Source organism: Bos indicus, chromosome 15, assembly GCF_029378745.1.
Source record: "Bos indicus isolate NIAB-ARS_2022 breed Sahiwal x Tharparkar chromosome 15, NIAB-ARS_B.indTharparkar_mat_pri_1.0, whole genome shotgun sequence".
NCBI lineage: Eukaryota > Metazoa > Chordata > Mammalia > Artiodactyla > Bovidae > Bos > Bos indicus.
In genome coordinates this window covers 27587494-27605605 of record NC_091774.1, presented here as the reverse complement: position 1 = coordinate 27605605, position 18112 = coordinate 27587494, and positions in this window count along the sequence as shown.

Here is an 18112-nt window from a genome sequence, read left to right as displayed (position 1 = left end):
GCTTCAGAAAGCCAGCCTGGATCACTGCTAGTACACACGGGGGCAGGGGTGGGGGGAGGCAGGGGGCAGACCCCTCCTCAAGGGAGCGTGCAGAAACACTGAAGCTATCTTGCCCCCCACTCCCTGGGAATTCTGCAGAAACCTCATGCACTCTGCTGCCAGGCCAGGCCCCGTCCCCTCCACTTCTCCTCCCTGGGCTGAGCCCTGGGCTATGCTTCCAGCTGCCGCCTGCCTCCCTTGGGTGGGGCCAGGCTCCAAGCCCGCCTGTGTAGACCAGAGGCACCTGAGGGTAAAACCGTGTTAGAACAACCCTCCATTCTTGGAGATTCCCTTCAACCCAAGTGCGGTGTCACCACATCTCACAGCAAATTTCGCTGTCGTTCATGTTTTATTAGTATAAGTGCCTTAAAAGCAGATCAGAGATTCAACTAATTTGCTCATTAGTAAAAGGAAATTAGCCATTTGAGATCTGTTCTAATAAAATTAGCTTGGTGACAAACGCTTTGTTGCCATGTTTATTAGATTACCATACTCCCTGCATTTTAAAGGCCAGAGGGGTCCTCAGCAACTCTTCAGGGTATGCGCAGAGCTTCTCTTTTCCTTGGCTTGATTCTTCCTTTCAGGCCTTGGAGAATCTTTCCTTTCCTTTCAAGGCTAATTGGGAAAAAGTGAAAGTGAAAGTCGCTCAGTCATGTCTGACTTGCTTCAACCCCATGGACTATATACAGTTCATGGAATTCTCCAGGCCAGAATACTGGAGTGGGTAGCCTTTCCCTTCTCCAGGGGATCTTCCCAACCCAAGGATCAAACCCAGGTCCTGCACTGCAGGCTGATTCTTTACCAGCTGAGCCACAGGGGAAGCCCAAGAATACTGGAGTGGGTAGCCTATCCCTTCTCCAGGGGATCTTCCCTGACCCAGGAATTGAACCAGCGTCTCCCGCATTGCAGGCGGATTCTTTACCAACTGAGCTATCCGGGAAGTCCCTAACTGGGAAGACTTGACCCAAATCTGTGTCCGTCACATCTCCCACAAGCGCCAAGGTCTCTCTGCCTTCCCCACTGCTCCCTCTTCCCCAGGCTCTTGGCTTGGCTCTGCCCCCAGCCCCATCTCCGGTGTTTCTCTGTTGCTGGTCCTTTAAGGGAGCCCACCTTTCCCTCCTGAAATTCCCCAGGGCAAGAGCAGCTATAGGCTAGAAGCTGGCAGTTGTCAGGAGGACCCTTTCTCTGTTCCTACCTTGGAGCCTTCCGCCTTATTCTGCCTGTTTAAGACCAGCCTGGTGACTGGTGTCACCCAGTCTTTCTTGTTCCTATTTCCCTGGAAGGGACCCACCCCCTCTAGTGAGGTCTGCTGTCTCATCTGCTTCTCTCCTGCCTGAGCTTGTCTATCTGGTTCTCGGCTGGAGTGTGCATACAAAATTCATGAATCATCCCGTTATACTCAAAGCTGCCTGGCAGGGGTGGGGGGGGCGGTCCCCACATGCGTCTGAAGCCAGGCAAGGGATGTGTGGGCTCTGGGGGGTCTTAGCTGCCCAGGACTGTCTGCAGTAGAAGCAGCTGCTCCCCAACATTGCCACAGCATTCTGCGGGACGCCCACACTTAGCAGCACTGCACTGAGGTGTCATTTTCACAGCCAGTGTCAGCACTTGCTCTGCGTTGGGGTCAGTCAGTCCTTATTGCCTTTTTTCTTGATCTTCTGGCTGACATGGGGAGGTAGGTCACACTGCTCTTCCCACTTTTTATTTTTTTAGTTCATTGCATTTTACTTTTTTACATTGGAGCATAATTGCTTTCCGAAGTTGTGTTAGTTTCTGCTGGAAAACGAAGTGAATCAGTTATGTGTGTACATATATCCCTTCCCTCTGGGACCTCCCCCCTCCCGCCACCGCCCCCCCCCCCACCACATTCCACCCCCTAGGTCATCACAGAGCACCGAGCTGAGCTCCCTGGGCTATGCAGCAGCTTCTCGCTAGGTGTCTATTTCACACACAGGGTAGTGTGTGTATGGCAGTGCTACTCTCCCAGTTCATCCCGCCCTCCCCTTCCCCAATGGTGCCCACACTTCTGTTCTCTATGTCTGCACCTCTATTCCTGCCCCGCAGATGCAGAGGAATGGATAAAGAAAACGTGATACATGTATACAACGGAATATTCAGTTCAGTCCCACCACTTCAAGGCAAATAGAAGGGGAAACAATGGAAACAGTGACAGACTTTATTTTGGGGGGCTCCAAAATCACTGCAGATGGTGACTGCAACCATGAAATTATAAAAGACGCTTGTTCCTTGGGAGAAAAGCTATGACCAACCTGGACAGCATAAAAAGCAGAGACATTACTTTGCCAACAAAGGTCCGTCTAGTCAAAGCTATGATTTTTGCTATGCTGCAAAAAGTCGGACATGATGGAGTGAGTCGCTCCATCATATATATACATATATTAGTGTGTGTGTATATATATATATATGTGCAGCATAGAAAAATGGTACAGGTGACCCTAACCCCATGGACTGCAGCACGCCAATCTTCCTTGTCCATCACCAACTCCTGGAGCTTGCTCAAACTCATGTCCATTACGTCGGTGATGCCATCCAACCATCTCATCCTCTGTCATCCCCTTCTCCTTCTGCCTTCAATCTTTCCCAGCATCAGGGTCCTTTCCAGTGAATGAGTTCTTTGCATCAGGTAGCCAAAGTATTGGAACTTCAGCTTCAGCATCAGTTCTTCCAATGAATATTCAGGACTGATTTGCTTTAGGATTGACTGGTTTGATCTCCTTACAGTCCAAGGGACTCTCAAGAGTCTTCTCCAACACCACAGTTGAAAAGTATCAATTCTTTGGCGCTTAGCTTTCTTTATGGTACAACTCTTACATCCATAAATGACTATTGAAAATACCATACTTTTGACTAGATGGACCTTTGTTGGCAAAAAATGTCTCTGCTTTTTAATATGTTGTCTAGGTGGAATGTCAACAGTGGAATATTACTGAGCCATAAAAAGGAATGAAATCAGATCATTTGTAGATATGTAGATGGACCTAAAGTCTGTCAAAGAGGGTGAGATAAGTCAGAGAGAGAAAAATATCATATGTTAGTGTGTGTGTATATATATATATATATATAAATATATATATATATACAGCATAGAAAAATGGTACAGATGAACCTAACTGCTATTCTCAATTTGATGATAGATGTGGAGACTGATGCTTGGAAAGTTTCCTGAGGTTAGTGTGCTGTGAGCCGCTAAGTAAGGATGTGAAGCCAGTCTCGTCTGTCTCCAAAGCACCTGTCCCTAACCTCTGGGTTCTGCCATGTACTTGCTGCCCATACTGGCATGGCGGGTGTGAGCTTCTTTATTGTGGGATCTACATGCCTGACAGAGACTGGCTTGTATTGAGTGTCCCCAAACATTTTGAGTGAGCTGGTGAGTAGGGGAGGGGTGATGAGATGGCCCCACCTCCTCCAAGGCCAGAGAGAGGCCTGTTGCAGGGGGACCTGGGCTGGTCCGGCTTTTCATCTCCCTCACCAGCAGCAGCCCCTGACCAGCCTCTCCCGGCCCCTCCTGCTCCCTCGCGGCTCATCCTCTCCTGGTACAAATCATTGGCTTAGACAACAGCGATGGGTTTATCCCACAGGATGTGACTCTGAATATTAGAATGTCAGAAGCGGCTGCCTTTGCAATAAGTTGCTGTCAGAGAGGAAATAAAAGGGGAGTTGCAGTTATTTAATTTGGAGCATGCCAGTGAAAAGGCTGGGCCTGTGAACTTGTGGCTGTTTCCCCAGCTGCTGGGGCATCAAACACGGCGAGCCCCTGCCCTTGTTTTTTTTTTTTTTTAATTTTATTTTATTTTTAAACTTTACAAAATGTATTAGTTTTGCCAAATTTCGAAATGAATCCGCCACAGGTATACATGTGTTCCCCATCCTGAACCCTCCTCCCTCCTCCCTCCCCATACCATCCTTCTGGGTCGTCCCTGTGCACCAGCCCCAAGCATCCAGTATCGTGCATCGAACCTGGACTGGCAACTCGTTTCATACATGATATTATACATGTTTCAATGCCATTCTCCCAAATCTTCCCACCCTCTCCCTCTCCAACAGAGTCCATAAGACTGTTCTATACATCAGTGTCTCTTTTGTTGTCTCGTATACAGGGTTATTGTTACCATCTTTCTAAATTCCATATATATGTGTTAGTATACTGTATTGGTGTTTTTCTTTGTGGCTTACTTCACTCTGTATAATAGGCTCCAGTTTCATCCACCTCATTAGAACTGATTCAAATGTATTCTTTTTAATGGCTGAGTAGCCTCCTGCTGGTCCCGCCTTCCTCCAGCCCTCTCCCCTCCAGCCCGTATGTCCCACCTGGGTGCCCAGCACCCACCCAGCCTTTGCTCGTGCCTCCTTCCACCTCTCAAACCCCAACTCCCATCATCTTCAGGTCCTTCCCAACCTTTTTTTCAAAAAAAGTATGAATTTATTTATTTTTGGCTGTGCTGCGTCTTCCTTGCTACTCATAGGCTTTCTCTAGTTATGGCGAGTGCGGGCTACTCTGTGTTGTGGTGCGTGGGCTTCTCATTGCGCTGGCCTCTCTTGCTGCAGAGCACTGGATCTCCCTGGACTGGGGATCGAACCCATGTCACCTGCGTTGGCAGGCGCATTCTTAACCACTGGACGACCGGGAAAGTCCCCTTCCCAACCTTTTGTCCTCAGTGAGTCCTGCGGTTTCACCCCTTTCTCTCCCCTACGGCCCTGCCCTTCCTTCTTCTGGCACCTGTGTTATTTGTAATATGACTACTTATCCTTGCTATCAATAATAATGATCTTATTATGATCTTATTAATGACGTTAATTATTAATGGGAATTAATGTTATTGATATTTTTCCTTATTATATCTTTTCCCTCGATCTTACTACCACGCCACTAAAGTAGACATAAAGTGAAGAAAGTGAAAGTGTCAGTCGCTCAGTCGTGTCCCACTCTTTGCGACTCCAGGGACTGTAGCTTGGTGCCAGGCTCCTTAGTCCATGGGATTTCCCAGGCAAGAATACTGGGGTGGATTGCCATTCCCTTCTCCAGGGAATCTTCCTGACCCAGGGATTGAACCTGGGTCTCCTACATTGCAGGTACATTCTTCATCGTCTGAGCCACCAGGGAAAAATGATTTCTTTCAAGAATGAGGATATTGAAGCTCAGAAAGTCTAAACATCAGATCTTCTGATTCACATAAAAGAAGACACCAAAGGAGGCCAGGGATTATATGGTTCCACCGTCAGTCCCCAAGGGCCTTCCATGAGCTCCACTCTGGGGACAGGAGAGGAAAGAGCCACAGCAGTGGCACCCTGGGGTGCTGGGGATGTGCCCCTGAGCTCTTGTTCACAGGGCCCTGCGGGCGGGGTGAGAACATGCAGAGGAGGCTGTGGGTGGGGCACTTGAATGGTCACTATTTGACTTTGAATGGCTCTGCCTCCAAGGGCAGTTACAACTTCTTCCTTGGGTTTTGGCCCCAGTTGAGGGATGCAGGATGAGCAAAGGGCACTGGAGTGGGCGAGGGTCTCCAGGCTGACTTGGGAGCTGGTTTTGTGATGGAGAGATTTCCCCTCTTCTCAGAGCTGAGCTTTGCACATGGAGCATGTGCCCTGCTGGTCCCAGCCCCTCAGGAGAAGAGTTGGGGGTGACTCTTTGGGGCAAGATCCCAAGAGAGAGGTAGAGAGGAGAGCAGGGCTTTGGAGTCAGTGCAGAGGGCACAAATCCTGGCTCATCAGATGCATGGATTCAAACTGTCTGCTCATCTGGCCTCCTCTTTTCAGGAGAGTTGGGAGGATGAATGGGAACATGAGTGGAGCTGAGAGGGAGGAACTCAGGGAGTGATGCTGACCCTCTAAAGGCCAGGCCCACCCAGCTTGATTTCTGGCCAAATTCAGGACTCAGCCTGCCTGGCCTGGCCCTCCAGGTTGTAAATCAAGGGAGGCTGTAGGTTTTGGGAATCCGGCCCAGCTCTGCCCTCCACCACCCGCCGCCTCCCTGCTACCGCCATGAATCAGTCAACACCTGGCAAGAGGCCCACCTTGCAGTGAAAAGAGGAGAGGGTCCTGAAAGCTTGAGACACCTCTGTGCTCACCCTGTCTCTGCCCCTTCCTGAACCCCAGACCCCCACTCAGTGCTGCTGTCTAGCTGCAGTCACACCTGTGCCTCCCCTGTGACTGAGTCCCCAGGCCACAAGGGTGTGAGCGTGCCCTAGTGCAGTGGCAGAGGGAGCAGAGAGGGAACTGAGTTCTAGCCCCAGTTTTGTGGGCTGGGCAGTCGGTTCATCTCTCTGAGCCTTTTCTGCCTTGTGAGACTGTGGCTATGGAACCGCTGGCAGACTTCGGCTGACAGCCAGGGGGCGGATGTACCGAGAGTGGGGTTCCCAGTACGTTGCTGGTACAACTGCCCCTCCCCGAGAGGCAGCTCAGAGTTGAGGCTTACGGGGCCTCTCTTCACTCCCCTGTGTCCTCGGACGTTCCACATCCAAAGCAGAGTGGTGAAGAGGACTTCAAAATTGGAACACTTGATCCTCCTAGTATTTTTTCTGCCCCTTCCTTTGCCTCCCCTCCTCTGGGCCTCCCATTATACGTATGCTGGTACCGTTCATCTGGCCCCACAGGCCTCTGAAGCTCTGTTCATTCTTCTTCAGTAATTTTTCTCTTTGTTCTTCAGATTGGATAATTTCTATTGATTTATCTTCAAGTTCACTGATTCTTTCTTCTAACGTCTCAAATCTGCTCTTGAGCCCATATGGTGTGTTTTTAAATTTCTGTTACTATATTTAATTCTACAATTTCTAGTAGGCTCTTTTTTCATAGTTTCTATTTCTTCATTGAGATGTCCCATTTGTTAAGTCATTGTCAATATGCATTCCTTTAATTTTTTAAACATGGCTTCTTTGAATTTTTTAAACACATTTATAATAGTTGTTTTGAAATCTTCATCTACCAAATCCAATATCTGTGCCTGCTCAGAGTTGCTTTCTATTGTCTTCTTTTTCTTTTCTGATTGTGAGTCTGTTTCTTTCCATGTTGTATTTTCTGTTGAAAACTGGACATTTTAGATAATATGTTGTACAAACTGTGGATTCTGATTTTTCACTCTTGAGGGTTGTTGTTATTAGATTCTTTTTAGTAACTTATTCGGATTTAATCTAGGGACTTTGTCTCCCCAGTGGTACATACTACTGCTACTTCTACTCAGTTTTTTAAAAATTCTTTTTAATTTTAGCCTGGCTTCCTGAGGATTTTCTCCAGGTCTGCATAGCTTAGTGGTCAGCCAGTGGTCAGTCAGAGGTATATACAAACACCGTGAGCCAGAACTAACCTCTGTGTGAGATGTATCTCCCACCTCTGTGTGCAGATTCTGGGGAGGAGGTATATAATCCAAGTCCAGGCAGTTTTCAGGTCTTGCTTGCTTTTTACTTTCTGAGGCCATCCTGGTCTTCCCTGAAAGCAGGCAGCCTCCCAAGGATACAAGCCAAGGTCGCTCTTCCAGCCCTACCGTGGATCTCTAACTTCCAGGGGCTTCCTAGTGAGTTTCTGGCAGGTGTGCTGCTTGCCTGCTTGCCCCAGCTGGGGTGGCAACCCCTGTCCAGCAGAGCTGCAGGTCGCACCCATTTGTTTTCACACTGAGCAAACATTTTACTGCCAAATGCTGGACATGGACTCCTCACCTTCTTCTCCAAGTCAAATCAGCCCTCTCCTGTGGTGAAGGTTGTTGTTTTTTATGGTCAGCCCTGCCCAAGAAGAACCACAGCTGGGTGTGGAAATGGGGGCGGTCCCAGGCAGAACTTTCCAGACTCCCAATTTTCTTACCGACAGTTTAGTTTTTGGTAAACAAAGCCTTCTCAATTTGTTGTTTTGCCTTTGGTTGATTTCCAGAGCCCCCAAATGGTTATCTTTGTTTTTGACTATTTTGTCCCAGATTTTGGGAAGAGACTTACTAAGTCTTTCCACTAAGAGACTTAGTGGAATGCAGTGGCCTCTGCCTTCCACTAGCTCTGGAAAACTACCCTGATTCTCGAGACCTGGAGAATCAGTGTGTCTGCTGGAGGAGGGCATGGCAACCCATTCCAGTACTCCTGCCTGGAGAATCTCATGCACAGAGGAGCCTGGTGGACTACAGTCCATAGGGTTGCAAAGAGTCAGACATGACTGAAGTGACTGAGCATGCACACATGCACAACTTAAGTTTTATAAGAACTTTGTACCTGCAAGGCTGGGGGCAGCAGCCGAGAAGAGCTACCCCAGGCTCGAGGCTGGGGGCAGTGGCAGAGAGGAGCTACACAGGCCCAAGGCTGGGGGCGGCAGCCAAGAAGAGCTACCCCAGGCTCAAGGCTGGGGGCAGTGGCAGAGAGGAGCTACCCCAGGCTTGAGGTAAGGAGCAGTGGCTGTGCTTTGCTGGAGCAGCCGTGAAGAGATACCCCACATCCAGGGTAAGAGAAACCCAAGTAAGATGGTAGGCACTGAGAGAGGGCATCAGAGGGCAGACAGACTGCACAATCACAGACAACAGGCCAATCTGATCACACGGACCACAGCTTTGTCTAACTCAATGAAACTAAGCCATGCCCTGTGGGGCCACCCAAGATGGACAGGTCATGGTGGAGAGGTCTGACAGAATGTGGTCCACTGGAGAAGGGAATGGCAAACCACTTCAGTATTCTTGCCTTGAGAACCACATGAACAATATGAAAAGGCAAAATGATAGAATACTGAAAAGGGAACTCCCTGGGTCAGTAGGTGCCCAATATGCTACTGGAGATCAGTGGAGAAATAACTGCAGAAAGAATGAAGGGATGGAGCCAAAGCAAAAACAACACCCAGTTGTGGATGGGACTGGTGATAGAAGCAAGGTCCGATGCTGTAAAGAGGAATATTGCATAGGAACCTGGACTGTCAGGTCCATGAATCAAGGCAAATTGGAAGTGGTCAAACAGGAGATGGCAAGAGTGAACATCGACATTCTAGGAATCAGTGAACTAAGATGGACTGGAATGGGTGAATTTAACTCAGATGACCATTATATCTACTACTGCAGGCAGGAATCCCTCAGAAGAAATGGAGTGGCCATCATGGTCAACAAAAGAGTCCGAAATGCAGTACTTGGATGCAATCTCAAACATGACAGAATGATCTCTGTTCGTTTCCAAGGCAAACAATTCAATATCACAGTAATCCAAGACTATGCCCCAACCAGTAACACTGAAGAAGCTGAAGTTGAACAGTTCTATGAAGACCTACAAGACTTTCTAGAACTAACACCCAAAAAAGTCCTTTTCATTATAGGGAACTGGAATGCAAAAGTAGGAAGCCAAGAAACACCTGGAGTAACAGGAAAATTTGGCCTTGGAGTACAGAATGAAGCAGGGCAAAGGCTAATAGAGTTCTGCCAAGAGAACGCACTGGTCGTAACAAACACCCTCTTCCAACAACACAAGAGAAGACTCTACACATGGACATCACCAGATGGTCGACACTGAAATCAGATTGATTATGTTCTTTGCAGCCAAAGATGGAGAAGCTCTATACAGTCAGCAAAAACAAGACTGAGAGCTGACTGTGGCTCAGATCATGAACTCCTTATTGCCAAATTCAGACTGAAATTGGAGAAAGTGGAGAAAACCACTAGACCATTCAGGTATGACCTAAATCAAATCCCTTATGACTACACAGTGGAAGTGAGAAATATATTTAAGGGACTAGATCTGATAGACAGAGTGCCTAATGAACTATGGACAGAGGTTCGTGACATGGTATAGGAGACAGGAATCAAGACCATCCCCAAGGAAAAGAAATGCAAAAAAGCAAAATGGCTGTCTGAGCAGGCCTTACAGATAGCTGTAAAAAGAAGGGAAGCGAAAGGCAAAGGAGAAAAGGAAAGATATGCCCATTTGAATGCAGAGTTCCAAAGAATAGAAAGGAGAGATAAGAAAACCTTCCTCAGCGAATAATGCAAAGAAATAGAGGAAAACAATAGAATGGAAAAGACTAGAGATCTCTTCAACAAAATTAGAGATACCAAGGGAACATTTCATGCAAAGATGGGCTCGATAAAGGACAGAAATGGTATGGACCTAACAGAAGCAGAAGATGTTAAGAAGAGGTAGCAAGAATACACAGAAGAACTGTACAAAAAAGATCTTCACAACCCAGATAATCACGATGGTGTGATCACTCACCTAGAGCCAGACATTCTGGAATGTGAAGTCAAGTGGGCCTTAGGAAGCATCACTACAAACAAAGCTAGTGGAGGTGATGGAATTCCAGTTGAACTATTCCAAATCCTGAAAGATGATGCTGTGAAAGTGCTGCACTCAATATGCCAGCAAATTTGGGAAGCTCAGCAGTGGCCACAGGGCTGGAAAAGGTCAGTTTTCATTCCAATCCCAAAGAAAGGCAATGCCAAACAATGCTCAAACTACCGCACAATTACACTCATCTCACACGCTAGTAAAGTGATGCTTAAAATTCTCTAAGCCAGGCTTCAGCAATACATGAACCGTGAACTTCCAGATGTTCAAGCTGGTTTTAGAAAAGGTAGAGGAACCAGAGATCAAATTGCCAACATCCACTGGATCATGGAAAAAGCAAGAGAGTTCCAGAAGAACATCTATTTCTGCTTTATTGACTATGCCAAAACCTTTAACCGTGTGGATCACAATAAATTGTGGAAAATTCTTCAAGAGGTGGGAATACCAGACCACCTGACCTGCCTCTTGAGAAACCTGTATGCAGGTCAGGAAGCAACAGTTAGAACTGGACATGGAACAACAGACTGGTTCCAAATAGGAAAAGGAGTACGTCAAGGCTGTATATTGTCACCCTGCTTATTTAACTTCTATGCAGAGGACATTATGAGAAACGCTGGGCTGGAGGAAGCACAAGCTGGAATCAAGATTGCCGGGAGAAATATCCATAACCTCAGATATGTAGATGACACCACCCTTATGGCAGAAAGTGAAGAAGAACTAAAGAGCCTCTTGATGAAAGTGAAAGAGGAGAGTGAAAAAGTTGGCTTAAAGCTCAACATTCAGAAAACTAAGATCATCCCACCACTTCATGGGAAATAGATGGGGAAACAGTGGAAACAGTGGCTGACTTTATTTTTCTGGGCTGCAAAATCACCGCAGATGGTGATTGCAGCCATGAAATTAAAAGACGCTTACTCCTTGGAAGGAAAGTATGACCAACCTAGACAGCATATTAAAAAGCAGAGACATTACTTTGTCAACAAAGGTCCGTCTAGTCAAGGCTTTGGTTTTTCCAGTAGTCGTGTATGGGTGTGAGAGTTGAACTGTGAAGAAAGCTGAGCGCTGAAGAATTGATGCTTTTGAACTGTGGTGTTGGAGAAGACTCTTGAGAGTCCCTTGGACTGCAAGGAGAACTAACCAGTCCATCCTAAAGGAGATCAGTCCTGGGTGTTCATTGGTAGGACTGATGTTGAAGCTGAAATTTCAATACTTTGGCCACCTGGTGTGAAGAGCTGCCTCATTTGAAAAGACCCTGATGTGGGAAAGATTGAGGGCAGGAGGAGAAGTGGATGACAGAGGATAAGATGGTTGGATGGCATCAGTGACTCAATGGACATGGGTTTGGGTGGACTCCGGGAGTTGGTGATGGACAGGGAGGCCTGGCGTGCTGTGATTCAAGGGGTCGCAAAGAGTCGGACACGACTGAGTGACTGAACTGAACTAAACTGTACCTGTTTTGTGTCTCATGAGCTTCTGGATCTGACCTTTTCCCAAAACAACTGCTTTGGAGATTTCCTGCTTACCTTGGTCCCTGGCTCCTTTCCCTGAGGGCCACCATTGGCTCCTCCACTGCTGTCCATTCTATATGGGAGGATTAGGCCCCATGCCAGTTAAGTTATTGCAAGACCTAGAAACCCTTCCCATTGAGGGCTCATTTGCCTATCAGTCCTACCTGGCGCATACCACTAATGGAAACAGAAAGGGGGGATTTCCAACCAGGACCCTTGTAATTGTGGCCCTACTTCCTATGGGGCTTAACTCATGGGAGCTCCCACTAGAAGGGCATCTGTCTGACTCCACTCTGGTGGAAGGGGTATTCCATGGCCCTCACTGCTTCCAGGACCCCATGGTCATTGTTCTCCCTATGTATCTTTTGAAAACACAGCTCTAATTTATCATGTTCTTGTTTAAAGCCTTGTTGTCTTGGCAGTTGCTACTGAACAGCTTCTACACTCTCTAGCCTGGCAGTCAAAATCCATATGGCCCCAACTCACCTTTGTAGCCTTCCCTCCTGACAGTGTCTTCACTGTCTCCCTCCATGCTTCAGCCCAGGAATAACTTGCTGCTCTTTGAGCACACATCTCTGCATCTTTTCATATGCTGTTCCCTCTGCTTAGAATGCCTTCATCCCTTCTCCATCTGGTCAACACCTCCTGTTATGACCCATCTCGGTGGTCACCCTGTCTATTGACCCCTCTCTGATTCTTCCAGGCAGAGTCACTGTGCCATGCTGTGTCCTGGCACGCAGCCTTTGCTGGGCTGGCCCATTGTACTGTCCCTATCTGTTTCCACGCCTGCTCTGTCTGCCTTGTGAGTAAACGGCAGGGGTGATATTCAGCTCATCTGAGGATCTCAGTGTCCAACACAGTGCTTGGTCCGTGGTGGGTTCCTGATAAATGTTTGTTAAACGTGAGAATGACCTTCCTATAACTTTTACTGCCAGAAATGAATTCTCTTGATGGCATGTTGTATGTAGATTCTGAAGTTTTTGGAGTATGATTTATAATATGGTTATATTCAAATGTAGAATCTACATAATAACATTCAATTAAATTCAATTTTTTTTTATCACGTTAGGTGTTTTTTAAACTTATTTAATATGTATTGTCAATAGCACTAGGAGACCTTCCTGAAACGTTATATCCATGCTCTAGACTGCTCAACTTAGTGTTTGTCTGTTGTAATTAGCTGTCTTTGGAGCCTAAAGAAACATCCTCCCATCTGATTTCCAGGTCTCAGAGAAGAATGGATGATGCGCCTGTGCCTGCAGTGACCCTTCACGTAGCACCTCCAAGACTCTACATCCCTAATTCTATGTGTGTCCAGTTTCCACCAGACTGTTGAGTTTCCTGGGGCAGGAACTGTGTCTAATTTATACTTCAGTATCTAGTACTGTGCCTGGAACATAGATTGAGATCACTAAAGATATACTGAATGAGAGAAAGAATGGGTGGATTGGGGGTACAATTTTGGTTGGAGAAAGGGACCAGACAAAAGAACCTTGACTCTGTGACGTCAGCAGAGGTGTGTGCACAGTGGCCTCTTAAACATGAGGATACCAGTTGCCCTCTGTAAAGCACCTATATAGTACACTCCCCACTGTATTCTTGTCGCAGCACCCTCACAGCAGCTTAGGGCTGAGGACAGGGTCTCTGGTTGGTCTGGACCATTCAGTGAAGACGTGAAAATATTAGTGGCTCAGTCATGTCTGACTCTTTGCAACCCCACAGACTATAACCCTCCAGGCTCGTCTGTGAAATTCTCCAGGCAAGAATACTGGAATGGGAAACCATTCCTCCAGGGGACCTTCCTGACCCAGGGATCAAACCTGGGTCTCCTGCATTGCAGGTCAATTCTTTACTGTCTGAGCCACCAGGATCTGGACCACAGAGCAGACCAAGTCCTGGTCCCTGCTTCAGAGGGGTAACTAAAGAAGGGATCTAATGCAGGGGCTATTGACAGAACACAGGCAGATTTAAAGCACTCCAGGGCATAGCAATGGCAGCAGGTAGGATATTACCACCCAGGCCTAAAAGGCAGCTGCAGCTGTAGGAGTCATGGCATTAGGTAGGGTCTGTGGGGGAGGGAGCCAGGGATAAATAACCCCTTTCCTTCCACCTTTCAGTCCCTTGCCAGAATTTCTTCTGATGAATTCAAATGGAAGCCAGAGAGCCAGGAGGTTTGGGTGATGCGGTTCGTGGAGGTGGGCCATTGGGGTCACATGGCAGGGTGGAGAAGGGTGCAGCTGGGATTAGGGGAGGGAGTGGGTAAGACCCAGGGTAGAGGTATGGGGCGAGCTGAGAGTGTCAGCTCAAAGAGATGTGTGAATCCACAGGCCTCCCCTCCTACACTGGCTGGGCTAACATGGAGGTGGGCAGGCGTGACCCCTGAGCCCCTGTCCCAGAAATGCAGAACTATACACCCAGCTCATCCAGTCACCCAGCCTGCCCCTCACCTGTCCATCCTGGCCTCTGACTCCATGACCCAACACTCCTTCTCTTTCTCTCTGTCTTGTTAAAAACCATCTACCCCAAGCAACAGAGTCAGCTGGCTGTCAATACTGCACCAATAACGTGTACTCTCTTAATCAATACTGGAAACAATTAGTGACTTTCTATCTTCCAAAGGGTGGGCAGTCTTTTGTGGAGAACGGAAGTGCAGGGCATCTGGGGACACCGAGGTGCTTCATGAGTCAAAAGCTAGTGATGTCAGGGTCTTGTAAGATGGATGGACATTTGCAGAGTTGGTGTTTGGGTCTGACTGGGGGTGAGGAGTGGGAGGCGATGACCTGGGGGCCCTCATCCTGAGGGAGTGAATTTAGAGTTGAGGGAGGGAGAATGGTGAGCTTGTAGGTACTGGTGGCTTTTCTTGGCTGTGAGTTCCCAAATCATAGAGTAAAAACCCTTAGGGCCTGAGGAACCTTAGTGATCTATGGACAAACTCCTTATTTTACAGGAGGCACTGGGCCTTCATGAACAATGACTTTCCCAAGGTCACATAAAGTGTCCCTGGCAATGCCACAGAATAGCTCATGAAGTCCTTTAACAAGCCTGTGAAGTGGGCCTTATCCAACCTGCTTTACAGCTGAGGAGGCAGAGGCTCAGAGAGGCCAAGTAACTGGCTCAGGACCACAACAGCCAGCAAGTGGGGAAGCCCAGGTCTGTCTGGCTGTGCAGTCTGTGCCCTCCCACCGCATGAGCTGGGACAGTCTTGCCAAGGAGACCTAGAGCCATCTCATCAACTCACACTTTGTGGACAGCACAGCATCCAAGTCCGGTATTGCTAACCGCTATTGTCTGTCTGCAGTGGCCCCGCTCAGTGTTTGGGATGACGCATGAGGGTCCGCCTAGAGATAATGAATGGGATCCATCCTCCTTTCTTCTGCTCAATTGAACTCAATTTGGGGGTTTTCATTAGTCCATCTGGAGAGGACTGATGGGATAGTTGAAACCCAGGGTCACCTGCCTCTCCTGCAGCATGCCAGTGGGCTGATGCCGGTCGTCATCGTGAGGGGCTGGCTGATGTAGAAACCCTCTGCTCTATGAGGGGCAGGAGGACCCCGGTCTGGGCATGTGCGTGGAGCACCCATGCCTCCCACTGCGGGTCCTCCCAGGAGTCCTAGAATCGTGGAAGCTCTGAACTGAAAGGGACCTCCTTGCTTTCTAATAATGAAATCCCTTCTGCAGCAGCCTTTCTCCCCTAATCTTGTCTAGTCTTTGCTTGCACACCTCCAGTGACTGGAAGGTCACTACCCCACAGCAGTGTACTCCCACTGGGCGCATTTTGTGAATTCTCCTCAGCCATAGGGCTCCCATGTGGGTCTTCACTGTCCCATCACTGGACACCTGTGACTTTGGGCAGCCTCCTCCATTCCTTTTCCCATGGTGAGTGGCACAGATGTGGTCAGTTTGTGTGTGAGCCACACTGTGAACAAGGTCAGGAAGCACTGCTATGTGATACGATTCAAAGCCATCACTTCTGAGTCCTCACGTGGGGCCTATATCATCCCCCCCTCCAGCCCTGCGATTTCCAACAACAGTCTGAATTTCACACTTTATGGGCCAAATGGTCAAGTCCATTCTGTAACAGCTGTTTAAATAGTTTGTCCCTGTAAGTCCTCTGTTGGCTAAACATGCCCAACTCCTTTACTGCATCTCCTGTGCCATCATTTGAGGTCTGTCTGCATCGTGGTCATCCCTCTCTGTCTGAATCTCTCTAAAGCGCTTAGCACTAAGCCTTGTTCCGGGGCGGGGGCTGGTGGGGGTAGGGGTGGGGGCTTACTCTGCAGAGACAAACAAGGTTATGGCCTCCTTCATTTTGAATGTGTCTCCAAGAAAGCAGCCCACGTCCATTCACTTGACTGGAACCTCCTTCTCCACACTGACTTTCTGTTGCCTGGAGGCCCTAAGTCCTTTTAACAAGGACGAGGTGAGACCATACGGCAGGACCATCCTCCATGGCCCTGGAGATGACTGTTAGAAGCTGTTACCATCTCTACTCTGTGCTCTTTGTGAAGAAAACCCAACTAGCAAGCATTTTCTGCATGGTCTTTCTGTGCTCAGCCGTTGGCTGGTTCAAAAGAAGGAGGAGACATTGGCTCTGCTTCAAGAAGAGGGAGACCCACCTCACTCTTCAGGAAGAGCAAGGGCAGTCTTGGGAGCATCCTGTGAGGGCAGAGCTCTCCCTGCTTTTGGTTCCAGGTCTCTTATTCTGTCCTTTCTTCTTTCTGCTCACCTGGGTACCCTGCCCTTTGCTCCCTGCAGTTCTGCACTCTCTCTCCTTCACAGTTGCCCAGTGGAGCCTTGCTTAGCCCACATGATGATGCAGGGTAAAGAGAAGGGAGGGTCCTAAGATGAGAGTTATCTGACATCCTCAAGGGAGGTCATGTTCCTCCCCCCTAACAGATGGGTTGAGTTAGTTCGTCCTAAGCTGATGCTCAAAGCCTAGGGAGAAGGATCCATCCGTTATTGGCCTTCAGAGTATATTCACAGCCTCAATCAGTAGCCTAATTGTTGTTCAGTCATTAAGTAGCGTTCAACTCTTTGCAACCCCATGGATTGCAGTATGCCAGACTTACCTGTCCCCACTCTCTCCCAGAATTCGCTTGAGTCAGACAGACTCAGGTTCTAACCCAGGCTCCATGCTTGTTAGCTGTGTGTCCTCAGGAAGGCTACTCACCATCTCTGAGCTTCGGTGTTAAAATCTGTACTGTGGGGATGAAATTTCTATCTGCCAAAACCGATGAAAAAGTTTAAAAAGACACCATGTGACCTACTGCTCATATAGTGGCTTGACTCTCTTGTTTGTTTTTTATCAGAACTTTTCTACTGATGGTGAAATAGACACTTTCCAGGGTGAGGAGTTTGAGCAAAGTGGGGTGATCAGGGGTGGGTTGTCTGTGGTGTGGTGTGTGAGCAGCAGCCTGTCCCTGGGGGCTGCCTGTCTCAGAGCTCGTCCCAGACAGGGGGCCTGGAGACTCTTCCAGGAGCGACTGTGGGCGCCGCTGCTGCTCCGGGTCTTGCAGGAGCTGTCGGCTCTGCCCCCGGCTCCAGGCTCTAGTGACACTGCCAGTAACCAGCAGTTGTCAGAGTCGATTTAACGTTGATATTTTTATCACATCTCAGGGCCTGGCGCCATGGCAAGGAATGACAGAAGCAGAATGCTAAATAATTTCTCTAAATAATGTATGCTCCCCGGGCTGCCTGGAGGGAGGAGGAGCTGAGGGACATGGGGGACTCTGGCTTGGTTTTCAGTTTATGTGTGAGGGACTCACTTAGTCCCTCATCCCCTGGGTCCAGCCCCTGACAGCCTCTTGCGGGCTGGCTCTGGGCTGAGTGGAACTGACCACCGGGCAGCAGGGCCAGTGGGGAGTGGAGGTCAAGAGGAGACGGAGTCGGGGAAGAGGAGAGAGAGACTGGAAGGCTCAGACTCAATAAATACTTGTTGATTGGATTTGAGGGGAGAAAGGAAAGAAAGGGGGGCAGAGAGGCAGAGGCTGAGTTAGAGACTGAGAGAGGAGAGAGTGGGGAGGGCATACAGAGTGAAGCAGGAGGAGCAGGGGAAGCCAGAGAATAGAGAACGCCAGAGAGTGGGAGTGGAGAAGACAGAGACGATGCAAGGGAAGATGACAGAAGGCATGGGGGCAGGTTGGGGACCCCAGAGGGCGGCAGCAACAATTCCCCGAGAGGCCAGAGCCCCAGAGAGTGAAAACGTCATTACTTGCAAACCTCTATGCCTCCACGCTTCCTCTCTCCAGTCCCCAGCTTGCTTCTGGGCACAGAGGTGTGTCTCTAGGCTTTGTTTGGGGAGGCAGGGAGGTCGGAGCTGTT